Genomic DNA, 26,230 nt, shown 5'->3' with positions numbered 1-26,230 from the left:
TAGGTTTTTTATTTGGAAAAAGTACTGTAAGGGGTTGAAAAGGGGGATGAAAGGTTGTATATTGTTGAAAGTATTGTCATTTTTAGGACTAGAAGCATAAAACTTATATTTTAGTCTGTATACTTATAAACTAACATATCATGACACCCAAATTTTGGAAATTCTACCCCTAAAGGGGTGAAATAGGGGTTGAACGTTTGTATGGAAGTCCGTAATTTTTTAAGTTAGCAACATGAAACTCTGTTTTTGGGATACTGATTAAAAATGATTAAATACGTATTTAAGTCTTTCTAGATATTCTACCTCCAAGGGGTTTAATAGGGGTTGACATTTCTTATATAGCTTAGTCTGGAAGTCGGTCATTTTTTAAGTTAGAAGCACGAAATTTTATTTTTGGGCTACCGATTAAAAATGTGTAGATACGTATTTAAGCGTTTCTTGATATTTTAGGCCTAAAGGGAAAAATAGGTGTTGACATTTTGTATACAGGTCAGTCTAGAAGTCCGTCATTATGAAGTTAGAAGCTCGAAATTTTATTTTTGGGATACCGATTAAAATTGTGTTGATTCGTATTTAAGCGTTTCTGGATATTGTACGCCTAAGGAGGGAAATTGGGTTAACATTCCGTATACAGGTTAGTCTGGAAGTCTGTCATTTTTTAGTTTCTAACTAAACTTTATTTTTGGGCAACCGATTAAAAATGAGTTGATTCGCATTTAAGCGTTTCTGGATATTCTACCCTAAGGGCTGAAATACACACCAATGTGGTATACAAAGAGGTCTTACATTAACGTAACATTTTAAGTTAATTTGTAAATGTATTCATATTCAACGCGGGCGAAGCCGCGGGTAACAGCTAGTAATAATATATAATCAATCTATTTATATTAAAACGACCAATGTTTTTTGAGACATTCTCTAATATATTAAACTCTAATAATAATCCTTGATGAACATGTTTTATATAATAATAATAATAATCATTTCGTGGGGCGGGCGTTCTTGGGGACTGGTATCAGTCCGCAGGAATATCCGTCTCATGTCGTGGAGCGTATTGACTTCCTAAAACAAAAAGTTTATGCATGGGCGAGCCGCATCCGTCGGTACAGGCGGCGAGTGGACCGTTATTACTTGAATCGCATGTTCCAGAGCGATCAAAGGTGGGTGTACAGAACGTGGGAGCGACTTGACCAGGGTGTGAGCGATGGGTGTCGCCCAGATGATGATGCCACGAATATATTTTGGCGCAACATCTGGTCGGTGCCCGTCGACCACATTGAAGGTGACTGGATGCGGGAGGTCAGGCAAGCGTGCGATCCTTTGGAAGCGATGGGAGAAATTTCCATTGCTTCTGAAGATGTAGCTGCTGCAGTTCGGTCCGTTCCCAACTGGAAGTCTCCGGGACCAGACGGGCTGCATAGCTTTTGGCTAAAATGGCTACGCAGCTCGCATGATTGCTTGGCATCTCAGTTCCAGTCAGCTCTAGAGTCAGGGTCGCTACCACAGTTCCTTACCACTGGAGTCACCCACCTGCTCCATAAGTCAGGTAGTGCAACGGATCCTAAAAACTATAGACCGATTACTTGTTTACCAACGGTCTATAAGCTCCTTACCTCCATTCTGAGAGATAAGATTAATAGTCACATACAGAATAATAGTATTTTGTCTGTCTCTCAGAATGGATGTAGGGGTGGATCACGAGGCACTAAGGAGCTACTCCTCATTGATATGACCATTAGCCAACAAGTTCGTCGTTTTCGAAAGAGTCTGTCGACATGCTGGATAGATTACAAGAAGGCCTATGATTCCGTGCCGCATACATGGCTCTTGAGGGTGCTGGAGTTGTATAAATTAGATACAACTCTATGCAGTTTCTTAAGATCATGTATGGGGCAATGGCGGACAGTCCTTCGCTATCCAGGATGCCGAATGATTCATAGTAATGACGAACCGATAAGGATTGAGCGGGGAATATTCCAGGGCGATAGTTTGAGTCCATTGTGGTTTTGTTTAGCCTTGAACCCTCTAAGTACTCTGTTAGAGTGTTCAAGGTTGGGCTATTGTTTGTGGAGAGGAGGTAAAGTAATATCCCACCTACTTTACATGGATGACTTAAAGCTCTTTGCACCTTCAGGTTCACAACTAATGGAGTTACTAAAGGTAACAGAAACTTTTAGTAATTCTATTGGAATGGAATTTGGAGTTGACAAGTGCGCGGTTATGCATGTAAAGCGAGGAGAGATTATGGAATCTGACGGATTACAACTTTCAGATTCCATAAACTTTAGATCACTGTCCGCAAACGAATCATACAAATACTTGGGTGTGTCGGAAGCGTTAGGCATCAATGTGACCGACATGAAACAATCACTGCAGGAGCGTTTCTTTGGTCGTCTGAAAAAAGTACTCAAGAGTCTTTTGTCGGGTGGCAATAAGGTTCGTGCCTTCAATGGTTGGGTCATGCCGGTCTTGATGTACTCTTTCGGTATACTCAAGTGGACTCAAAAAGAACTAGACGCCTTGGATAGGAGAGTCCGTGTCCTGCTGACTGCATATCGAATGCATCATCCTCGGTCTTCGGTGATGAGATTGTATATCCCGCGGAGATGTGGTGGCCGTGGCTTTTTAAATGCCAAGACCCTACATAATCGTGAGGTATACAAACTCAGGGAGTATTTTCTCCACACTGACCTGGATATGCACCGAGATGTAGTTACAATGGACAAGGGGCTAACTCCGCTCTCCTTAGGCAAAGAGAACTGGCGCAAACCTGTAGTACTAAGTACTGAGAACCGCAAGGGGGTATGGAAGAGCAAGGAGTTACACGGACGCTTCTATCGGGCCCTTCATGGACCTGATGTGGACTTTATGGCGTCCGTATCTTGGCTACGGTTCGGCAACCTATTCGGTGAAACCGAAGGTTTTGTCTGTGCAATTATGGATGAAGTTATCATGACGAACAATTACCGGAAGTATATTGTGAGGGATGGCACGGTGGACATATGTCGGGCGTGTCACACTCCGGGCGAATCCCTTAGACATATTATTTCCGGTTGTTCTCGTCTTGCTAACGGAGAGTATTTGCACAGACATAATCAAGTGGCCAAGATTATCCATCAACAACTTGCACTTCGATACGGTCTTGTGGTATCAGAGGTACCCTACTACAGGTATGTGCCCGACCCAGTTCTCGAGAATGGTCGTATCACACTGTACTGGGACCGATCTATAATCACTGACAGGACTGTTGTCGCCAACAAGCCTGATATAGTGGTGATAGATCGGTCAGAGCGCCGCACGATAATTGTTGACGTCACCATCCCTCATGACGAGAATCTCGTGAAGGCTGAGAAGGATAAGCAAATAAAATATCTTGACTTAGCTCACGAGGTTGTCGACATGTGGGATGTGGATACAGCAATTATTGTGCCGATAGTCGTTTCAGCGAATGGCCTAATGGCCAAGAGCCTCGACCAACACCTCAAGAGGCTCTCGTTAGGCAGCTGGGTCAAGGGCCTGATGCAGAAGGCAGTACTCCTCGGCACGGCGCGTATTGTGAGGAAGTTCCTCTCTCTGGGGCCCTAACCACCGGTGGCTTGGACCTTGTTCCCGCCACTGGTTGGCCTCTGTATTTTATATTTTTAAATATATTTTATATATTTTGTATTTTATATTTAAAAATCTATTATGCATGAGTAAGAATAAATAAAAAAATAATAATCATAATATATCTATAAATACTAAAAGTTTGAAACGTTCAAAAAGCGACACAAACTTTAATATCTCAAAAGGTTGACAAAGTAATAAAGTTATGTAAAACGTTATTTTGCCGACAAAGCCTTTGTCGTGAAACCACAGAATATAAACCAGCGAGCCTTTAAAAACCATCGAACGATAACACAGTGGTATAAATTATAAATTTTTCCCCAAAACATATAGTTTTGCTCGACAGTATTACTGCAAAGCGCGGAGACGGTTATTTGGGGACTATGTCTGTTTGTACTGCGCATGTGCACACCATTTGTAGTGATGAGATGTATCGAGTGTTATTTATCGATACAGTAAAACGAACACAGCAAAATATAAAATTTATTAAACAAAGTTGTTATTAATTGTTTTGTTATATGTAATAATAAATATCAAGAAGCAAAATAAACATGATACAGGAGGCTATATTAATTCTGGAGAAGTCTTATTTATAAATGTATCTTTCATATATATATATTTGTCGGATATTTGAGAAAATACACATCACACTCATAAAATTAATTGAACAATTTATTAGGTCGGATGATTTGCTTTTAACTTTTCGTTACAATTTATCGTTGCGTGATATGTATAAAAAATCCACAGATACTCGATAACATGTCCCGTCACTACTCGTAGCAGCTCGTAGTCCGCGGCTAGAGTTCGCAGGCCGCGCCCGTGTATCAAAAATACTCCCTTAAGTAAAATTATGTTATAATGAGCTTCAAAAATACCTGACTGACTTTAGTGGCTGGTGTTTACAGATAGGTGCGCAGGAATCTAACACATGTGGCAAAAAGGCATAAGGTTCGATACAGCGTGGCACAAACCAGGGTAGTTGGTTGATTCTTCGAGCGACGGAATGATAGGGTAAGTCAGTTGGTTTTGTTCCGTATTTTTTGTTTTGATTTTTCTTTCAGGTATTATATATTTCAACCCATATACACATATTTTATCAAGAATAACTTTAGTAATGACAACTATGTCGTCGATTAAATAATCAAAACTATCAGTAATAATACCTTGTAGGTTTCAGTTCGAAATGTTTTTCCTTTTTTCGGTAGGGTGGTAACGTCCCCATGGGCAAGTATGCGTTAATTGTTTATCTATTGACAATGTTGCATTAAAATTTGTAAGTTCAAAGTTATCATTTATACCAAAAATGGAAATAAAACATTGTTCGGAGGCGTATATGCAATTGCATAATTGTTACTTAATTTCAATTGACATAAAAATTACTCTCAAAGCTATTTATTTAGGATTGTTTAATTATATTTCATAATGGATACTTATATAATTATTTAGTTGTAGAAAATACACGTACCAAAAGACGTAGAGATCCTAGATTATTATTATAATAACATACAAAAATCATATATTTTATAAAATCGTATACATATCGAATAGATTAACGTACTTTAAAAAAGATCTTTAGTATTATTTAAGATATTTATTATTCGAAAAAAATACAATCAAATATGTCAAGGCACATTAAATAATATGTCATTTTATCTGTTAAAATGTACGAGCGGACGGCAAACAGGAAACTTCGCTGGTCTTCGTGGCTTTCTTGTAATTTATCATTTCATAATTTTATATCGCGAATAAAAAACCCTAAGCCGTTCATAACAAAGGGTCCAAGAGTCATTTAATCATAACACTTTACACGCAAACGTTTATTTATTCGAAAATATAAGTATTTATTTTTCCAATTACCTGTGACGTAGTCTAAAACAAAAGAAATACGCAAAGAAGAACATCTCTTTGTTACGGTTTTAAATGTTAGCTTTGTGTAGGTTTCTGGTATTGCTTAATGAACGGCAATGCGATTTCCTGGCTAGGAAACATTTAACTATTTAACTCAATTTGTCTCGTTGTACGTAAATTGCTCAACACTGTTTTACTAGCAATTTTGGTTTAACCACAGATATAAGAGAGAAAAGATGGCTCAGTGGTTAGACCAAGTGGATCTTAGGTGAAGATCGCATGTTCAAGTCCAGATAGGAACCATTGGATTTCGTGCTAATATTCGTCGCGTGCTCAGGGTTAAGAAAATCATTCACCAATCCGCATTGGCGCAGTGTTGGAATACAATCCCAATATTATTCTTTAAAATGAGAAGATGTCTTAGTCCAGCAGTGGGAAATATACAAACTATTACAACTTTAAACACATATATAGTTTTAGGAAATTAAATAGCAGTTTTCATTGAAACAGCATTGCTTCTAATACATCCGAAATTATTGATTGATTTTAAAATAATATTGCTACGTAGCTCATACTAAAAGAACATTAAATACAATATGCATAGCTTAAATGGTCGTTTATTTTTGTTAAGTATTTATTGTGAATACCAGAAACCCCAGTGGTTAGAACGCGTGCATCTTAACCGATGATTTCGGGTTCAAACCCAGGCAGGCACCACTGAATTTTCATGTGCTTAATTTGTGTTTATAATTCATCTCGTGCTCGTCGGTGAAGGAAAACATCGTGAGGAAACATGCTTGTATCTAATTGCAATAAAATTCTGCCACATGTGTATTCCGCCAACCCGCATTGGAGCAGCGTGGTGGAATATGCTCCAATACTTCTCCTCAAAGGGAGAGGAGGCCTTTAGCCCAGCAGTGGGAAATTTACAGGCTGTTAATGCTAATATATAGTTGGCAGTAATTCTGTAAAGCAAATCTTTCAATTAAAGCTTATTTCATCATCCTGCTCTGGTGTGAGTTTGCGGATTTACATGTCGTTTTGGATGACTCGTGTGTGTTACCTCAGGATGTTTTCCTTCACAATCGAGCAGGAGTTGAATTAAGTACACGATTACTTACTGCTTGCCCATATAAGAGCCTCATATCGATCGATTAAAATGGACCGATTACACTCGCTTAAAGGAAAGATGTACTTTATGTTAGAAACACCTATAAATAAAGCGAGGATATATTGTGGGGGATCTTTGAGTTATTTAAAAAAAAAATGTCAGTAATTGTCATCCAACTAGAAAAAACTTTAACAAAATATATTATGCTATTCAACATCCTTTATTGATTTACTTAATTTTTTTAAGTAATTACTTGCAATATAAATAAATTTATAATTTCTCTTATCACAACATATTTATCAGTAACGTCCATTCGATCAACGACGTATATCCACCACTAAATATCTACCTAATCTCGTAACTTTGTGTGCGTTCCATAGGTAGAATCACGCCGAAAATATATATAATTTATTAAAGTAGGTTTAATTTACTTTTCTATACATGAATCTTCGTAATGGTTTCGTCGAATTGTTATACAAGGTTCCTGGACTTGGATCCGAGTCGCTGTGGTTACATAGAATATAAATTTAGGTTAAAATGATAACTAGACCCATAAACGACAATATTATCCTCAATGGTCGTATTTATGGTAAGAAATTGTAAAGTAAGAAAGAAACCCTGGTGTTAGGCGAACGAGCCAATGGGCCACCTGATGTTAAATGGTCAGCAACGTTCATAGACAATAGTGCTATAAGAAATAATAACCATTCCTTATTGCCAATGCACCACAAACCTTGTTAAATAAGATGTTATGTCCCTTGTGCCTGTAGTTACACTGGCTCACTCACCCTTCAAACCGGAACACAACAGTAAGGGTAATGTTAAGCGGTAAAATGTCTGATGAGTAGGTGGTACCGACCCAGGTGGCCTTGCACAATGCCCTACCACCAAGTAAATAATCGGTAAAGAACTATGCTTCTGCTATACTAAATAAATAATATTTTGTATGATAACTGTTGTATTAAGAGATGAAAATATCCCTGCAAGTAATCGTTACAGAACGAAATGTGCACCTTAATTTGTTCTTATAATAATATTCTCCTTTTTCTCATAATTTAACGTTTTTTTTTAATTAGTTGATCAGATCCCCAATGCGGCTCTCTAATATAAGTTTGTTGGCAGGTGATAGGTACCCATGTCTTTTTCTGATTGATCGATCTCATCGGTCGAGTAGTTAAGACGCAAAAGTACTGATCAAATTGACTTTACGATGAATAATTTCTCATTCTCATCGAAATTTTTCCTCTTAAAACTTTGCATATATTTTCCATAATAAATTTTATATGTAAATCATATTATTTACAAGATAGCATTTTTTGAATTTGGCTACAGAATCTGACGTAAAGTAAAATTTATAACGGTGTCAACAAAATGATTAGGCTCAAATATATGGCATACACTTTTCGTTGTAGTTGAAAAATAAAATTTAGTACATTCAGTATTAAATAAAAACTTTTATATCTCTTTTACATAAAAAATATTATGGTACGTTAAAGTATTGTACAATACTGTACAAATAGTTTTACGATAATATTGACAAAAATCTCGTGCTGACTTTACATAATATGTAATTTAATAATTGTATAGTCTACAAGGTTATCCATACGTAGCTGTACGTCACGTCTTCACATAAGTACAGTTACAAAAGAAAAATTCTTGTTTTTTCTAGGGAAGTTTATATTATCGGCTTTTCATTAATATCAATCTTCCTCTTGAATCACTCTGTTTATTGAAACTGCATTAAAATACGTTGCGTATTTGTAAAGGTTTAAACTTATAGACGGAAGGGACTATGTTTTATCCTATGTAGAAATCAATGGACTGATCAAATCAAATGAAAATATTCTTTATTCAAGTAAGCTTACAAAAGCACTTTTAAACCGTCATGTTATAGTGTTGATTTAATTTAAAGCTACCACCGGTTCAGAAAGTAGATTCTGCCGAGATGAACCGGTAAGAAACTCAATAGTTACCACTATTTTAATTACGGAGTATGTCAGTAAGTACCAATTATTTTTTTATATATCCTGCCTAGAAATCAATAAATAAATATATATAGAAATATGACTTATTTATCAAAGTTTTTTTGACATGAGCTTTAATTTTTTTAATAGGAAAAGTTAAAAATAACCGTGGAATCTTATTATAGAATCAGATACCGTGTCCCAGGAAGGATGTCTTGACTCTGAAGTCGGAAACTAGGTGTTATTAGATTACCTTTCCTCCTCGTGTCTATATAATGATTGTTACCGTTTTTTTTCGAAAAGATCTATATTATTTTTGAAAAGACCAATGTATACTATTGGTTTAACAAAATTATACAGATAGATGCGACGAATAAGAAACGTAAAAAATAATTGTTTCATCATTTACTTTTATTAGTTCAGTATTAAAATAAATACATTTTTATGTTTAGGTAGAATTTTTATAAAAAAAAAACCAGTAAAAGTTTTATTCGTGGTAATAAATCAAGAGCTGTCTACTGATCAAAGTATCTCTTTATTTTATCATGTCAGTGGAAATATATAAAAAACATATGACATACTACTGGAAGGTTCGATTTTCTCGCCAAATATTTGTACGTAACGCTATTTACAGAACGAAAAGTTGGGCTCGTCTAATGGCGTTATTCGGAAAGAGAATCAAACGTTTATTGTATCGTGTTTCAATTACTGAGTAAGCAGTTACATATTTGCTACTATTAGAAAACCATAACGCTGGCAAACACGTAAGGTTTCATTTTCTTAATGAATGATTTATAAAGAATATTTATTTATTCCTACTGAAATATAATGAATATTAGTATAGCGCTTTTGTATGTTTAAGAATTTTAGCGTTATATGTTAAGTTATATATTATTTAATTCGGATAGTCTTACATTTTTTTCTTTTTTTTAATTTACAATTAAAACCTTATTTTAAACGAACTCAAAATAAAAAAAGTTACATTCACTAATAAATCTTTACGTCTTCAATCCACTTCTGTTGAGTGGCATTTCTTCATAAATTGCCTTACAATGTGTGTAAAATGCTGTGAAGTTGTGCATTATGATTACAATAGCTGTAGACGAGTGAACTCTAAGCGGCTATGCGTTTTTACTTGGCACGTTTCCAACTGGCGTTAAACTGATGCCCCGAAGAAAGAGGCCAGTTCAGACGTTACTAAAATTAATTTGAGATATATTCAAATGCTTAAAAAATATCTCGACTTGAAGAGAGTTCATTTTATGTTATTATGCATTTATTTCGTTTGAGTCTCCTCACACTTTTTTCTTCATCGGTAAAAGATCACGGTGGACTAAGCTCTGACCCTCAACAAAGCCTTCGTAACATAATCATTTATTCATTAGAATGTTTGTATGCTCGAATATTATATAACAATAATTTCAGTGTAACAATTTCAGTATAACATTAGCCGAACCTAAAATTTTGCAAGTATATGTATGTATGTATAAGTAGATTGATGATAATGAGTAACTGCTGAGCTGCTAGCCTCTCTGAACTGAGCTTCTCGATAGAATCTACATTTCAAACCGGTGGTAGTTTTAAATATAATTTATGCTATACATTGACTATTCAAATGTACTTTTGAAAAATTAGTTAAATGAAATATTATGTCTTTTTTTTTTAATGATACGATATTTTTCATTGCATTGATCGTAGAACCTTCCAAGCAACTGCCGTCGTTAATTCAACGGGCTTAAACAAATGTATTCGATTCGTGACGACACGATCTCTATTAACTTTATATTCGTATATATTGGTCACGAGACAAATACTTGTATTCCAAGAGCCTTATTAGGCCAAAACTGAATTAACTTATGTATACAGTTCATTATTAAATAATTTACTATTTAATCTACTGCGTCAAGCCGGATTATTTTATAGGGTTAATCATGGGATACATAGTAATCTTACTTAAGGCACCAACTAGTCTAGAGCTGGGAGAGGTTGGTAAATAATCTCTCATACAAGTCCTTATATCTAGTTCAGAAACGAGTATTTTACACATAATCACCTTGATAGAAATAAATAACTAACTAGAGAAAAAATCTGTACCCATTTCTGTAGGGGAGAACAATAATCAAGTTATGTTCTTATATTAGGTTTTGCTCGTTTCAAGTCATTAAAACGATATACTGTTACTAAATTTAAATTTTCTATTGGAAGACTTAAGATCTGCCCGGAAAGATGCCACATACTGAACAGTTACAATACAATGGCAAAGTTATGCTAAATTTTATTTACTTAGTGTTATCCCGACGGACAATAAAACCCAGAACCTATTGTTGCTGGAGTTGGCAATCTATGAAATGTAAAACGCGACTTACGATGCCCATGTCTGTGTGTTTGTCGTTCTTTTGTTTCTTTATTTAATAAAAAAAAAAATTGAATTCGTTTGTATAATGCATTACATTATAATAAAGTCATGATTTCAACATAGAGAAAATCTTCTCTGTATTCAAATGAATTGGAATTAATTCTTGATTTCAAATCAAGAATCAATTTGTATTCAAATTAAATAAAAATATTTTTATTTCAAGGAACCTTTCACAAATACAAGTATATAAGTCATATTCATCACATCACAAGCTCACTACACGAACAAAGCGGAACATCGCGACAGACTTGTAAATAACTTTCAAGAAACTACTTATTGAAATATTATTGCCCGTTCTCGTTTTGAGTTACAAGTACACGTGACTGCGAAGGTTACTAAACGATTTTTATACTAAACGTATAAAAATCGCGTTTATTTAGTATGAAAATTTGAAAGATTAATAAAATATAAGTAGAAATTGAAATTGAATCTAAAATGCCAATTTATGTTATATATATTCATATTTTCCTTATTTTTTTAATGCTTATTATTTAGGCAAGTGAATTAATTATTATTGATATAGATAATATCCTAAGATTGTAATAAATCAATGAACCTATAATTAAATTCCTAAACACACAAGATAAAGAGATAGAGCTACGAAAATTCGGTTTAATTACTTCATGAATTATGCATATATTGTTCAAACATAAAGCGTGTCAACGTGTATACGTTTGAAGAGTCCCTCCGTTATTTACTTCCGTATATAAACTTGGGCAAGCTCGTTCAGAATAAACACAATGTTAGCTTTGCAGGTTGTGTTGATGAACACTTTACAGAGTTTTGTTTTTGCAAATATTCCAGAAAAATAATTTTACAGGAACATCACTATAGTTAATTAGGGGGGTTTCTCATTTTTACTTGTATTACGAGCTTACATTATCGATAATATATATATATATCTTCCACATTTACCTTAAAATATTTAAATACACTTTTATTTTTGAAATAATTAATCTTAAAAAATACAGTACAAGTAAAATACCTTTTTACTATGATTTGTTCATCGGAATGTCTTTTTATTATTGATGTATTTTTTTTATGTTTGAAAGCTAAGTTGTTAAAAAACATTAAAGCTGAGAATCGCGATTTATATTCTGGTTATAATAGAGCACCACCTCGCCGCCTCGTATTCGAGATGAGCAATAATAATAATATTGAAAATAGTTAACATATCTATATCCGCTTTGAAAGAGCTTCGAACCAAAATATACTTTATTCGAGTAACCTATTTACTCGAATAAAGTATATTTTGGTTCGATATATATATATAAAATAATAATAATAATTATACATTTATTTATTAACAGTGAAGCTCACGTCGAGTTGGTTTTTTATTCCACTAAGAAGAACTACTAGAAATTATAGTTATAGATGAATTATAATAATGAATAAAACTAGAACCTAAAAAAATATATTAATTAGCAAACATTTATCCCTCTTTACAAATATAATTATGGTATGACTATAATTTGATAAAAAAATCATCAAACGAACTTGTCTGTCGAGAATTGTTAGAGTTCTGTAAGAATAGTGAAACAAATAATGAAGTACAGTAACTATTGTATTGGCTACATGAAGAAGGTCTACTCGTATTCACCTGTTACAAGTTTCAAAAACTTTCTTTTGTAAAATTTGAAGTTTAACATTTTGAGTGTAACATATTTGAAATTTTATTTTTTATATAGAAATTTGCAATTTTATTATATAAAGATGTTTTTTTATGATATCGGTAGGCGGACGAGCAAATGCGCCACCTGATGGTAAGTGGTCACCACCGCCCTTAGACAATGGCGTTGTAAGAAATATTAACCATTCCTTACATCACCAATGCGCTAACCTTGGGAACTAAGATGTTACGTCGCTTGTGCCTGTAGTTACACTGGCTCACCCACCCTTTAAACCGGAACACAACAATACTGAGTACTGCTATTTGGCGGTAGAATATCTGATGAGTGGGTGGTACCTACCCAGACGGACTTGCACAAAGCCCTACCAACCCACATAAGCCCACCAAGGTTGTTTCTCGTCATTTTATATTATATAAATTTAATTGTATTTAATTGGAATAATTATTTCAAATGTTGTTCTAGAGTATCCACCAATTCTGTAGAATGGTTCAAAAGTGCTCGTAAAAGCCTCATTTAAAAGAGAATATTTTCATTGATTTTGATCTATTATTTAACTCAAATAAATAAACATAGAAAGTATTTCATACGGCTGAGCCACAGATAAACGTTTTTAATAATTACCTATCTTAGAGACCGGTACCCATCTGCGCAGTAAACATGTGCGAGCAACCAAAAGTGCTCTCTATTATATGTATTTCACACTGAAAATCCTGATATGACCGCAAATAAGAACAACAGCTCTACATAAAATTCGAGACGCTTAATTATTAATTTGATGAGGAAAAAACTAATTAATTTTGACACTGTATATGAACTGCGGATGCAGGGAGCAACATTACTTTTCTTGTTGGTTGGACTTAGTACAAGCCGGCTGTTATATATAGCCGGCTCCAATAAATTAGCATTATTGCAAATATAAGCACATGGGACATAACATCACAGCACTTAACATCAGATGGCCTACTGGCCAGTTTTCCTACTAGGTTAACGACATTACTAATATAGCAATAAAACTTAAGTTGAAGATCTAAAAGAAACCCTTGTGGAGGGGCGTTCTTGCATCAGGGCTTGCTTGGTATACAGTAGTAATTTTGTTACCATTTAACAAAACAATATAAATAATGTTAAACAACGACATTCTAACTAGTGAGTTACAAAATTCATCTCATAATTGACGGTGCAGGAAAACGCCTTCTAATTATTAACGAAATTATTCCACTAGCATAATATAGTAATCAAGGTTACATACTTGATACTAATTTTTTATTGTATCATCCTCTGCGTTTCCTTAAAAAGAAGGCCTTCAGGGAACGTTTGGCAGGATACATCGTTTCTACTGCCAAATGCATTGTGTTGGTGTGTGTGAATACAGCAGGATATTATATTAACACACACAGTTAAACATCTTTTTGGCTTGAGATATTTTATAAAGTAGGATTTTCTTTAAGTGTATTTAACACTTACAATATGGATTTAGCTGAATGAAAATCATTATTTATTTACATGAATATTATAGTTACACATAGTTATATTTTAAATTTCGAGGTTTTACAATAAATAAATTAATTCTTCAATCTTTTATTAAATTTATTTAATGTTTTTTCGCTTAAATAAAATAATATTGTATTATCTTTAACGCAATCGTTTCTGCACCTGTGACTGACCGTGTATTCGTGCAATACTTACATTGTCAAGACGATAAACTTTTTATTACATAGTTTTTATTTTTTTTTACTTTTATTTCCTTTTAATTAAATAGTTATTTAAATTTTATTTAAATAGTTTTCAAATTAGGTTAAGATGTTGATTGTTTTCTTTTTGTGCATGCTGTGTTCTTCTTTAAGTAATTGTGACACTTAGAATATAATTTTACTTTGTTACATTATATTATTATAATCAGTGTACACATTGTTGAAGAACCAAATAAAATAAAATAAATAAATAAAATTGAAGTCTAAATGTATCTGCTAGTCTGCCACCAACTTTTGGAACTGAGAGGTTACGACCCTTGTGCCTGTAGTAGCTCACTCACGCTTTAAACGGCAATACAATATTAGTATTGCTGCTTGGCGACAAAATACGTCATAAGAGGGTGGTACCTATCCAGACAGGCTTGCACAAAGCCCTATCGCCGAGTCAGTTACTAATTAACAATACGATGCACCAAAAAACGTATGGAATAATATCCGATATATTGAGGTTTCAGCGCGATGTTTTCATTTACCGCCGAGATTAATTTATACTCAATATTATAAATGCGAAAGTAACTTTGTTTGTTACCTCTTTACGCTTAAACCGCTGAACTGATTTTTATGAAACTCGATATGGGGATAGTTTGAGTCCCCGGGAAAGGATATAGGCTACTTTTTTAAATTCATTCTTCGAGGAGATAGATTGTGGGGTGACGGTTTGTGTGCTATGGGTACTTTTATAAAATTCGCGCGAGTAAAGCCGCAGCTTGAGCTTGTTATTATATATGACCATATATGATTACCATATGAAAAGTCGAGTGCGAGTCTAGATTTGAAACTGTTAACTGATTGAGATAGATATATACTAACCTTTTGGTCATATCAGCTATGCTAAGATGCATCATGCTATGTATAATGTATTTTATGCTTAGTTATATATTTATAATATACAACATTAATGATATTTTTATTACTACAAGTCTATTACTATATGTATAAAACATTCGTAGATAAAGTCGAAATATCGAACTCTACCAAATGAAAATAAAAAACATGGTAAATATCCCGTTTCAAATACTTATAGTTATAAACGATAATATCTCGATCGATGTCAATACAGGATCGTAATAGATGCAACGCTGTTAAGTCGGAATAAAGCGTTTCCTTTTACAAGAATATGTCTTACATTGTAAGAAATGACTGTAAATATTTAAAAGCAAAACTAACTGTATTCTATCATGTGGTGAGTTCGTTCATCAGTCCAGCTTTTTTTTTTTAATGTCGGTAATTTTATATTTTAATCATAATCAAGATTGTATTTGAAGTTTTAAATTCGTGTTTATTAGCACGCAAAAGTTTAGTAGAGGCCTTGAATTAAAATGTCGGAGCCGTCAAATTTGAAGGATGTTTATGTACAGGGGCTCTATAATTAAATGTAATACTAAAGATATTTACTTTTAATTAACAGAGTGGTATTTTTTCCAAAATAAATAAATACGGTTATATTAAATAAATGTGTATGATACTATGTGCCCGTGACTTCGTATGTGAAAGTATAAATTAATGTAGTCACAGTTGCGATGACTTAGTGGTTAAAATACGTGAATCTTAAGTTGTTAAATTATCTTAAATCGTTGGTTAAAAACCAGGTCAGAGACACTAAATGATTATAATATGAATTTATCTTATTTTTGTATCATTTAACGCTCAGCGGTTAAGGAAATAATCGAGAAAAATGTATTGAAAACTTCAAATGATGAGAAGTTCGGAGAACTACTAGCTTGCTTGCATAGCATTCAGATTGTGACGAGAATCCTGCTAAATTTGCAAACTTGTTTTTCAAAGTTAAATAATAATTATTTTAATATTGAAATTACATTCATGAAATATTTTAATTATTCAGTCGCACAAATAATCTAAAGTTAAGACTTTTAGACTGCAACGATCGTTTACATGACACGCACTTCTGACCTTAAATTTAAATTCGCTGTTTTAAATTTATATTTGACATAAAATCCGCCATTATATAAATGTATTGTTATGACAATCGGTTGGAAAAAATCTGCATTAGAAACCACATTATAGCAATGTTATCCAATGAATTGTTAATGACAGTTAATTTTTATATAAAACGTACTAATATTATTTGAGGATTTTCTATGCAATAGGTAAGCGGAAAGACAAATGGACCACCTGATGGTGGTTGGTCACCACCGCGCAGACATTGGCCTTGTAAGAAATAATATAGTTTTTATTTACTAATAAAAAAACAAAAACGTCTAAAATAAAATAAAATAAAATTTATTTTATAATTATTATTAAAAGTTAGCGAGACAAAATCCAAACATCACGTAATATTTTTGAAGAGACACCTTGCAACAAAATATTTATTTCAAGCGTCTGTCACACAGCATCTTTCAAAATAGATTTCTAAAGCCCATCTCGGTTCATATTCATGCGCTCTTAGTACTAATGAGAGGCTTGTCGCGTGTTCCTTTAGGGTGCATACTAACTAGAGAATCACCTTAAAATGTAGCATTCTTGCAAACTGGAAAATACAAAAAAGTTCACTTCGAAAAAGTTTTTATATAATTGTTATTAAGTTGACAATTTTCTACGTTAGATTCGACGCTCATTTGTGTAAAATTGTTATTTATTTTACATAGTTCCAGTTATTATTAGACGTCTAAAATATTATATATTTCCGTAGAAGTAGAAGTTTTAGTCTTCCTCAGTCCTCAGAGTACTAATCTCTGTTTTTTTAATTAGTAAGTCACGTCTCAAAATATATAAAGTATAAATATAATAGTGAATCCCAGGCAATGTTAGTCGCCGCGTAATTGCATATTGAACATCTAAGTGCTCTTGTATCGAAGTGCATTAAATGGGAAGGCTCTAGTGTAGACCAACCAATCACATCATTATTATTAAGACTAAGCAACAACCCTACTAATCCGATTTGAATTGGTGACTATGACATCGGGTCGTATTTTCGTTGAAGTAATCAAGGTCTACAATTTTGTACCAATATTCTTGATGAAATAATCAATATGCCAGTTTTGTGCGTTTATTTGGATGGTTTATAATAAAAAAAGTGATGGTAGGACTTTGTGCAAGACAGCTACTACTACTGTACTAAATACTGAGTTTCTTGCCGGTTCTTCTCGGTAGAATCTACATTCCGAACCGGTGGTAGCTTTACTTTAAATAGTTTGTTAAATGACGATTCAAAAGTGCTTGTAAAAGCCTACTTGAATAAATTATATTTTGATTTTGATTTTAATTTTGATTTTGTACTGTTGTGGTCCGGTTTGAAGAGTGAGTAAGTAAAAAATGACAGGTTTAGGGGACAAAACATCTTAACTCCGTGATTTGAATTTAACTTTGGAAACAAGATAATGGAAATATTTTGTTCAAGGAAATTATTAAATTTTCGACGTTACGTAACAAGAGTACGAACATATGTGTGGGCGCAATACAAACTATTCATTTTTTATTGTAACAGTTTTGCTAACGCTCTTCGTTGTTTATAAAACAATTATATGTATGTATGTTATAAATTTGTTATAAAAGTTGATGTAGTACTTTGTCGTTCAAAATTAACGCACTGCGCTTGAAATCGGTGTGTTATTATTCAATATGAACATTTTAATATTTATGTGGAAATAACAATGAGCTTAACGAAGTTAAACTACGAATATACATAGCTGATTAAAAATCAAAATCGAGCATATCAAATATCTTGCTATTTGGTTGATAAAATAACAACCAAGTCTGTCGTTATATTAAAAATGGAAATTAATGCTGTCAGAATCATTATTTAAATAACCGTAACAATATGAGATCGGAATTTAGATAGTGGTGGATAAAGTCACTGGAAAAAGGGTGAGGGTCGAAAATGTCTTATGACGGATTTTGGCCAACTGCTTGGGCGTTATGTTGGTACATTAAAATGATATACGTAATAGCTTTTATTTTGTTTACCATGCATCAAATAAAGTCAACGGAAATTACGGTAGCTCGCTATATCCAGTCTTGGTCTTGCGTTACACGATAACTTTAAATAACTAATGGATTTTTTCCTACCTTTTTTATGTTGTATGTACAGTATATTAGTATAATGGTGTACTTAACTTACATACAAGGTTTTATTGTCACCGATGTTGTATAAAACAAACCAAGTATTAGCTTTCTGGTAGAAACATGGTTTAGGTATATAAGAGAAAACTAGTAAGGGTATTCTGTCAATCGAAACTCGAAACTCACCACAGAACACGAGCTTGGAATGTCAGAATAGGATACACGATTTTGTATTTAATAATTATAAAATGTATAGGACACACGTATCAAAATGGCGTATCACTGTAAGTCGTTTGTCAATATATCACGAGTGAGATACGATATTTCTTACTGAATCGCACTGCTGGTGCCAAAAAGTTGAATTATATTATATACTGATAGTTAAACTTTAACCGAAGATTGAAAATACAGTATCATAAGAATCTCACAACTTTGAAATAAATATCGCCTTATTGTTAAACTGAGTCAAGGATTTAACCAATTATAATATTGTGGTATTTCATTCAATAGCTTTCCATCGTAGTAGTGACCGAGTTATTGAAATTTATTCAAGAGTTATTAAAATTCAGTGCGAATAATAGCAATTTTAAAATTGCTTATTAGCATAAATAACAACTACTTACTTTTTAAAATTGCCATTCCAAAGCCTCGCAAGTGTGCTACATAAAGTTGACTCCGATAATTGAAATAAAATAAACTTTCAAATTGATATTTATTGCTTTGAAACTTTATCTCATATTGAAGTCTCAATAGTTACGTGTTGCTTGAAGTTATTCAGAAATATGTCTTGATTTGGTTTCAATTTTAAAGTCATACGCAATAATCTAATTAACCTTGTATTTCAAAATAGCGCCGTGTCTAAATTCAATGCGAAGAACATCGTCATCTTGATTAAGTGTCGTGACTTGGATAAAATGCATCTAATTTTAATAAAACTGAAGTCACATAAGATAAGACGCCATCGTAGTTAATTACAAATTTCCCAACTTTTATCGTTAAAACCTGGGAGCGCTGACTTGTGACGTCACTTTTAAAGACAGGAACATAATAGCCTATTTATTTTTTATATATATATTAAATATATATATAAAAAATCTTTAGTCGTAACTCAATTATTTAAAATCAATACATACTTCATCCAGGGTTCGAGCACTTTTTAATAAACATTCCATACGTCCGTGATGTTAATTGAACGTGAACTAATTACGCTTTACGTAATAATTAATAACAGAAATGGTCTTGCTTGTATGTATAACATTGTCGCGTTAGGAAATTTTCGAATAAAAAAGGTTCTTTTACGTCTAAGAGACAGTTAATTGAATATTTTTGTTACGCCGGATAGATTTTTACTATATATTATTGTAAGTTTAGAGATAGATACAGTCCTAAGAAGAAAAGGTTGACTGCCTGAGGAGGAAATTAAAATAATGGAGAAGAACGCTGAGCTGTGATTTTAAGGTGATTAATTAATGACATTTCTTAGTATAAAAATGGATTATTCATGGTTAATAACTTGTGTAATCTGTGCCCCCTCGGCACATATACAAGCAAATTTAATGACGTCATTTCTACAATCATTAGTAATCAAATTTTAGATTAGAAGTTATAGTTCTATCTATTGTTACTTGATCTTAGTTGGACATAGATTTTGTAAAAAGAATAACACATTACATTCATTATTGGGTTCATAATTTTTGAATACTAAAAACTAAACTATAAAAAAACCAATAGAACTTTTATTATAAACAAGACTTTTGGTTTAGTTTTGGTTTACATTAATAAAAATATATCCCCACGTATTGTACGTTTTCCTTGTCTAAAATATTTTTGGTTGATTAAAGAATTAGCATGGAGATTAGGATTGGCGTGGAAAAGCAACTGTGTTTCTTACAATGAAAAGAGTACATATTTTCCCACTGAATATTAACGGTTGTTATAAGATAGGCAATGTCTGGTCATATCGTATAGTCGTTTTTTATTCCATTAAAACGGTTATCGTTAATAATTAGTTCCAACCGATAATTCATGCTGTACGCATTCCGACTCCAGCGGATTCCAATGAAATGTCTTTATTGGAAATATTGGAATCCAGCGGAACGTGATGTGCCAGCAAATAAGTTATGAATATTATTCGGAATACTGATCGAAACTTTCAGCTCAAAAAATAGGTTTATAATGTAATTAAGTTTTATTGAAGTTGTTTAATTAGAAATAAAAAATATATATAATTCTCAAAACAAATTTAACAAAAATATATAACTATATATATTTTTGTTAAAATTGTTTTGATAATTGATAATATAATCGTCAAGATCAGAGATTATTTCGTTTTTGTCAATAAATTAAAAGAGTACTATACGAGTCTATAGGATTTATGTTTACTTGAGTTTTATTGCCGCCGTTTCCACATACATAAAGTCGCAGATCCAGAAAGTGTAAAGCTGTGTAGAGCTCGGGTTGGGCTAGTAAGACTTGAGGTTTTTCCGTAAACAAATTAGCAGCGTCAGTAACAGCCCGGAGTCTCACTCATCAAAGTCAGTAGCGTTTACACTTTTGTGGCTCACTAAGCATAAATTCAGATTGTTGCTGAGGTGCTGTCTCGTCGAATTTGTTATCCTGTTGAATTATAAGTGAGGAAATATAAAGTGAACTTGTGCGTTCGCACATACTGTGCATCGTTATATATCCTACTGTTACCTTGTATTTCAGAATAGCGCCGTGTCTAAATTCAATACGACGAACATCGTCATCTTGATTAAGTGTCGTGACTTGGATAAAATGCATCTAATTTTAATAGAACTGAAGTCACATAAGATAAGACGCAATCGTAGCTAATTACAAATTTCCCAACTTTTATCGTTAAAACCTGGGAGCGCTGACTTGTGACGTCACTTTTAAAGACAGGAACATAATAGCCTATTTACGGTGTAGTAATCTACCGTTAGGTAGCTGGTAGTGCTTACTTTTCCTTTTCAAAGGTTTCTTAATTGTTGGTTTTCATTTGAAGCACAAAAGGTTCTTTAGTTGAAATTTCACAAAAGTAAACAACTCTAGAACAAACAGAAAATGCTCTTGTATTATTAACATAGCCGAGATGGTCACGTGGTTAGAGAACGTGAATTTCAACCGAAGATGTCGTATTTAAACCGTAAAGTTTTCATTTGCGTCATTCGTTTTTACAATTCATCTCGCGTTCGGCATGAAAGTAAATCATTTGTTCAAATTCTGCTGCATATGTATATCACATCTCGTATTTGATGCCGTGCAGTGAGCCGAGATGGCCCAGTGGATAAAATGCGTGCGTCTTAACTGATGATTGCGGGTTCAAACCCAGGCAAGCACCACCGAATATTCATGTGTTTAATTTGTGTTTATAATTCGTCTCGTGCTCGGCGGTGAAGGAAACATAGTGAGGAAATCTGCAGGTGTCTCAATTCAACGAAATTTTGCCACACGTGTATCCACTAATCTACCACTACTAAATGGAATATGCTCCAAACCTTCTCCTCAAAGGGAGAAGAGGGCTTAGCCCAGCAGTGGGAAATTTACAGTCTGTTACCGTATTTGATGGTGAGGATATATTTGATGATGCTTTTACTTCTAATCACAGGTTAGTAGGCTTTTGTTCAGCTGTGTTAGCTGATATTACAAGCAGATCCTTCATTAATATAGGCTTACTATAAGATACGCTTTCGTCGTCTTTATTGTACAGTTAAGATTTTAGTTTCAAAATATGATGGCGTTTCCGGTACCGGTATTTTTACTAAATAACTATGAATCGATAAAGATGCATATGTCTCATTAACTACTTGATATTTTATCGAGTCTTATAAAACATCATCAGTAACTTTGCTAGCTATTACAGCAAAATGTGTATGTGAGGGGCCCGGAGGCCCGATCCTCCTCCCCCCCCAAAACATGATGGTTGTGCAGGCAACGCACCTGCAAGCCCCCCGGTGTTGCAGATGTCCATGGGCGGTGGTAGTCACATTCCACCGGGTGAGTCTCCTGCTCGTTTGCCACGTATGACATAAAAAAAAACAATCGAGATCTTCTTACTGCGTATTTAAACTTAATTAACAATTATGTTAAGACTATGTAATATTAAGAATAAAAAACTTTTTATACAACAAGAATAGAACAAAACCGTAGTCGTTTTGAGGAATCGATAAAGTGCTATCTCTTTGAAGTGACCTTGGGCCACAGGAAATGATCTTACATAAATCGGCTATCGCACTTAAAGGTATCGGTTTAAATATATCTTCGCCTATGTTTTATATGTGATAAGATATATTCACAATTATTTTGTTAATTTCAATAGATATTTCAACGTACGTGAAGGTGAAGACTAAAAAAACTTAATAAGAATAAATTTCTGATACCACACTCAGTTTTTTACCATAATTTATTTATTCCATTCCCTAATTTGACGACCTTCGTGGTCGAGTGGTTTGTACACCGGTTTTCATGGGTACGCCACTCCGAGGTCCCGGGTTCGATTCCCGGCCGAGACGACGTAGAAAAAGTTAATTAGTTTTCTATGTTATCTTGGGTCTGGGTGTATGTGGTACCGTCGTTACTTCTGATTTTCCATAACACAAGTGCTTTAGCTACTTACATTGGGATCAGAGTAACGTATGTGATGCTGTCCAATATTTATTTATTGTTATTATCAATTTACACTAAATACATAGGTGGTAGTTGTAATGAAATTTCAATATCGATAATCCAAAATCGGTCGTATAAACCTACTTGATTAGATGTTAGTTTTATATTTTAATACTCTCAGTATAATTAAACCTTTACTATTTGCTATGATAATCGTATGATCGTTTAAAATATAAAAACTATCGTAACTATTAATCCTATCGGATATCGACTGCGTATCGATATGCAAATCACCGTTTCAATCCTCCGACTTATATAACGATTCTGGGTTTGATTTTAGTTGATAACAATGTGGTTTTCAATGTTAAGATTAATGTCACGAACTGAAGGTTCAATTAAATTTGATAATATTCGAATCCAAGATGGCGGATTTATGTCTTCAATGAACTATTAGTATAGATGATATTGTGTCAAATGACGTTTTATAAATACAATGACAATAATCAATCCAATTTGGCAAAAAAAATAATTAAAAGGAGTTTTTTTATATTAAACAATTAGCATTCGAATTGTGAAATTGTGAGTCGAGATGGCCCAGTCTTTAGAAGGCATGCATCTTAACCGATGATATCGGGTTTAAACCCAGGCAAGCACCACTGAATTTTGATGTGCTTAATTTCTGTTTATAATTCATCTCGTGCTCGGCGGTGAAGGAAAACATCGTGAGGAAACCTGCATGTGTCTAATTTCAACGAAATTCTGCCACATGTGTATTCCACCAACCCGCATTGAAGCAGCGTGGTGGAATATGCTCCAAACCTTCTCCACAAAGGTAGAGGAGACCTTAGCCCAGCAGTGGGAAATTTACCCGCTCCTAATGTAAAAAAAAAGTAATGTAATTTGAATTATATTCGATTCGATACCGATTAATCGATTTTCTTCCATTCGTTATACATAAATAATCGTCTGCAGTCACAATTGCCAACCAAACAAATATAATAGAAAGAAACCTTTTACAAATAACGTCGAACTGAAAGATCGATTAAAAATTAATATTTTTCCATTTCATTTTCCACGAATCGATCGATAATCACGTGACGTACGGAACATCTAATGCTTTTCTGCTTCATTTAACAAATGTTCAATTCGTTAATTTGTATCTATAGTTAAAGAAATATATAATAATTAATATAGCTTTTAGAAAAAAAAAATAGAAAGTATCATGACAATTCATAACAATGCCTCCAGAACGATACAAATTGAGAAACAATAGGTTTGGCTCTAAGATATTTCTCTATGATATTTTTTTTTTTGTTTTTATCATAATTTTATTCTCAAATCAAATCAAAATACTTTTCACTGTACACCAATGAATATAGATTCAAATTACATACAAAAATATATATGGCGCGTAGCTTAAATAAACGTATATAAATATAATTCACGAAACCATTTTTTTTTATTATATCTAAACGTAGGCTGAGCGTCTAATGGGCCACCTGGCTGTAAGTGGTTATCATCGCCCTTAGATATTGGCGCCGAAATATTACCTCAGGAAATAACATTTTATGTGCTTTGTGCTTGTAATAACACTGGCTCACTGACCATTCAAATCAAAACACAACACACTAACTATCACTAACAGACTAACTACACAGACTGACAAATAAAAAGTACATTCGTTTGATGCAATTTCAGTTCACAGTAGGATGGAAAAAATAGGTCAATCGAGATACATCGCCGGGGTGTCACGGTAGCGTTGGTGAGCAAGAAGCTGTAAAATTTTCTTTCGGTTACGTCTAATGTGTCAATTTAAAAAGCGACTTAGTTATAAATCCGCAAATCTTGAGGCCCTACGTTCAAGTCGCGGGTTTGGAATTTTCAGTAGATATATTCTAAGTAGCAGCTCGTCACAAACATTCTAAGTCTGGAATTTGGCAGTGATTTCACTCCTATGTCTCGGAAAACACTTAAAGCCATTGGTCCTGAGTTTGAACTTAGACCGATCGTGTTGGTCTTGCCCTCCCATGGGATTGTTACAGTACTTCTGTGTTCGCGGACAGTTGTGCACTAATCTATTATAGGTTCTACACAGTCGGGTAATCTCATGAGCATGTCCGCTATGCCAGAAATCTCGCATTAAGACATCATCATCATCTTTCATGACGCATTTTCAAGTATATGCATACTCATATATAGTTCATACATATGTTTACCTCAAATAGAACGAAGTAGATTGAAGATTCAAGTATAAATAATGAAAGAATATTATTTTTCCCGGTATTGTTCTTCTGATGGTACTTGAATAATAAAAAATGAACACGGTTCGCAATTTAAAAAATGAAAATATTAAAATTGTAGTACAATATTGAGGTGTGTTTATTACATTGGTGTGTTGTATATATAATGTATTGGTGTGTGTTTTACGTATTCAGTCGTATTACAAGAGACGTTGTATTCGTGTTAACATTGAAAATATTTTCGGAAGAATACTTAAACTTACTTGTTAATATATCCAGTGCTAAAGTATGTTGGTATTAATTACATCTTTATAGACAGTCTTATTTAAAATTATTATTTTCTCTCGTATGTTTCTTGCAATAATTTTCTGTATTACAAGTATTATTCTTGGTGGCGGTGGTAGTGGTTGGCATTGAGGTAGCTACCAAATAGCAATTCTTTGTATAGCTGTGTTTCGCTTTGAAGGGTGAGTGAGTCAGTGTAACTACAGGCACAAAGGATATAATATATTAGTGAACAAAGAATGGTTTTATTTCTTACAGTGATCATGTCTGTAGGTGGTTACCACTTTCAATCAGGTGGTCCATTTATTCGTTCGTTTACCTATTTTATATATTAAGTGCCTTTAAAGGACTTTGAAGGTCTAGGACGCAAAGGGGGCGATCCAAATTCTTCTAACATTCTTGACATCATTCAAAGCGGTCATGATTTGTATTTTTACTTGTTTACATTTAACGCCTTTATATAAATAAATTTTACTCTTAAAATAATTATGCAAGTAGATTCTTAAAAGCTCTTTTGAATCGACAATTTACAGGCAAGAAATACTTTGAACAACGCACGAGCAATTGAGTTTCGTACGTTGTACGTTGTCAGTTTCTTAAATCAACAATGCATATTCATAATAAATATTACTACCAGGCATTAAATTAACAGGTGAGTTTATGGTACCCATCTAGACGAGCTTAATGTTACAAAGTTATACCATTCACATTGAAACTTTTGATACTATTATGAGACTTGTAACTCTGTCA

General features: G+C 33.5%; 1 protein-coding gene across 2 annotated transcripts in view; it reads left to right on the top strand.

Annotated features, from left to right (window-relative positions):
• The first annotated feature begins 4,364 nt into the window (after nt 1-4,364).
• The window catches only part of LOC113395728 (uncharacterized), a 79,778-nt gene continuing 57,912 nt past the window's right edge, over nt 4,365-26,230 (top strand). For both annotated transcript variants that reach the window (XM_026633403.2, XM_026633402.2), the window contains exon 1: nt 4,365-4,617. The gene's annotated coding sequence lies outside the window, so the exon portion shown is untranslated. The remainder of the gene's footprint in view (nt 4,618-26,230) is intronic.

This window comes from Vanessa tameamea, chromosome 7, assembly GCF_037043105.1.
Source record: "Vanessa tameamea isolate UH-Manoa-2023 chromosome 7, ilVanTame1 primary haplotype, whole genome shotgun sequence".
Classification (NCBI taxonomy): Eukaryota; Metazoa; Arthropoda; class Insecta; order Lepidoptera; family Nymphalidae; genus Vanessa; species Vanessa tameamea.
This window is presented reverse-complemented; position numbering and strand designations above follow the sequence as displayed.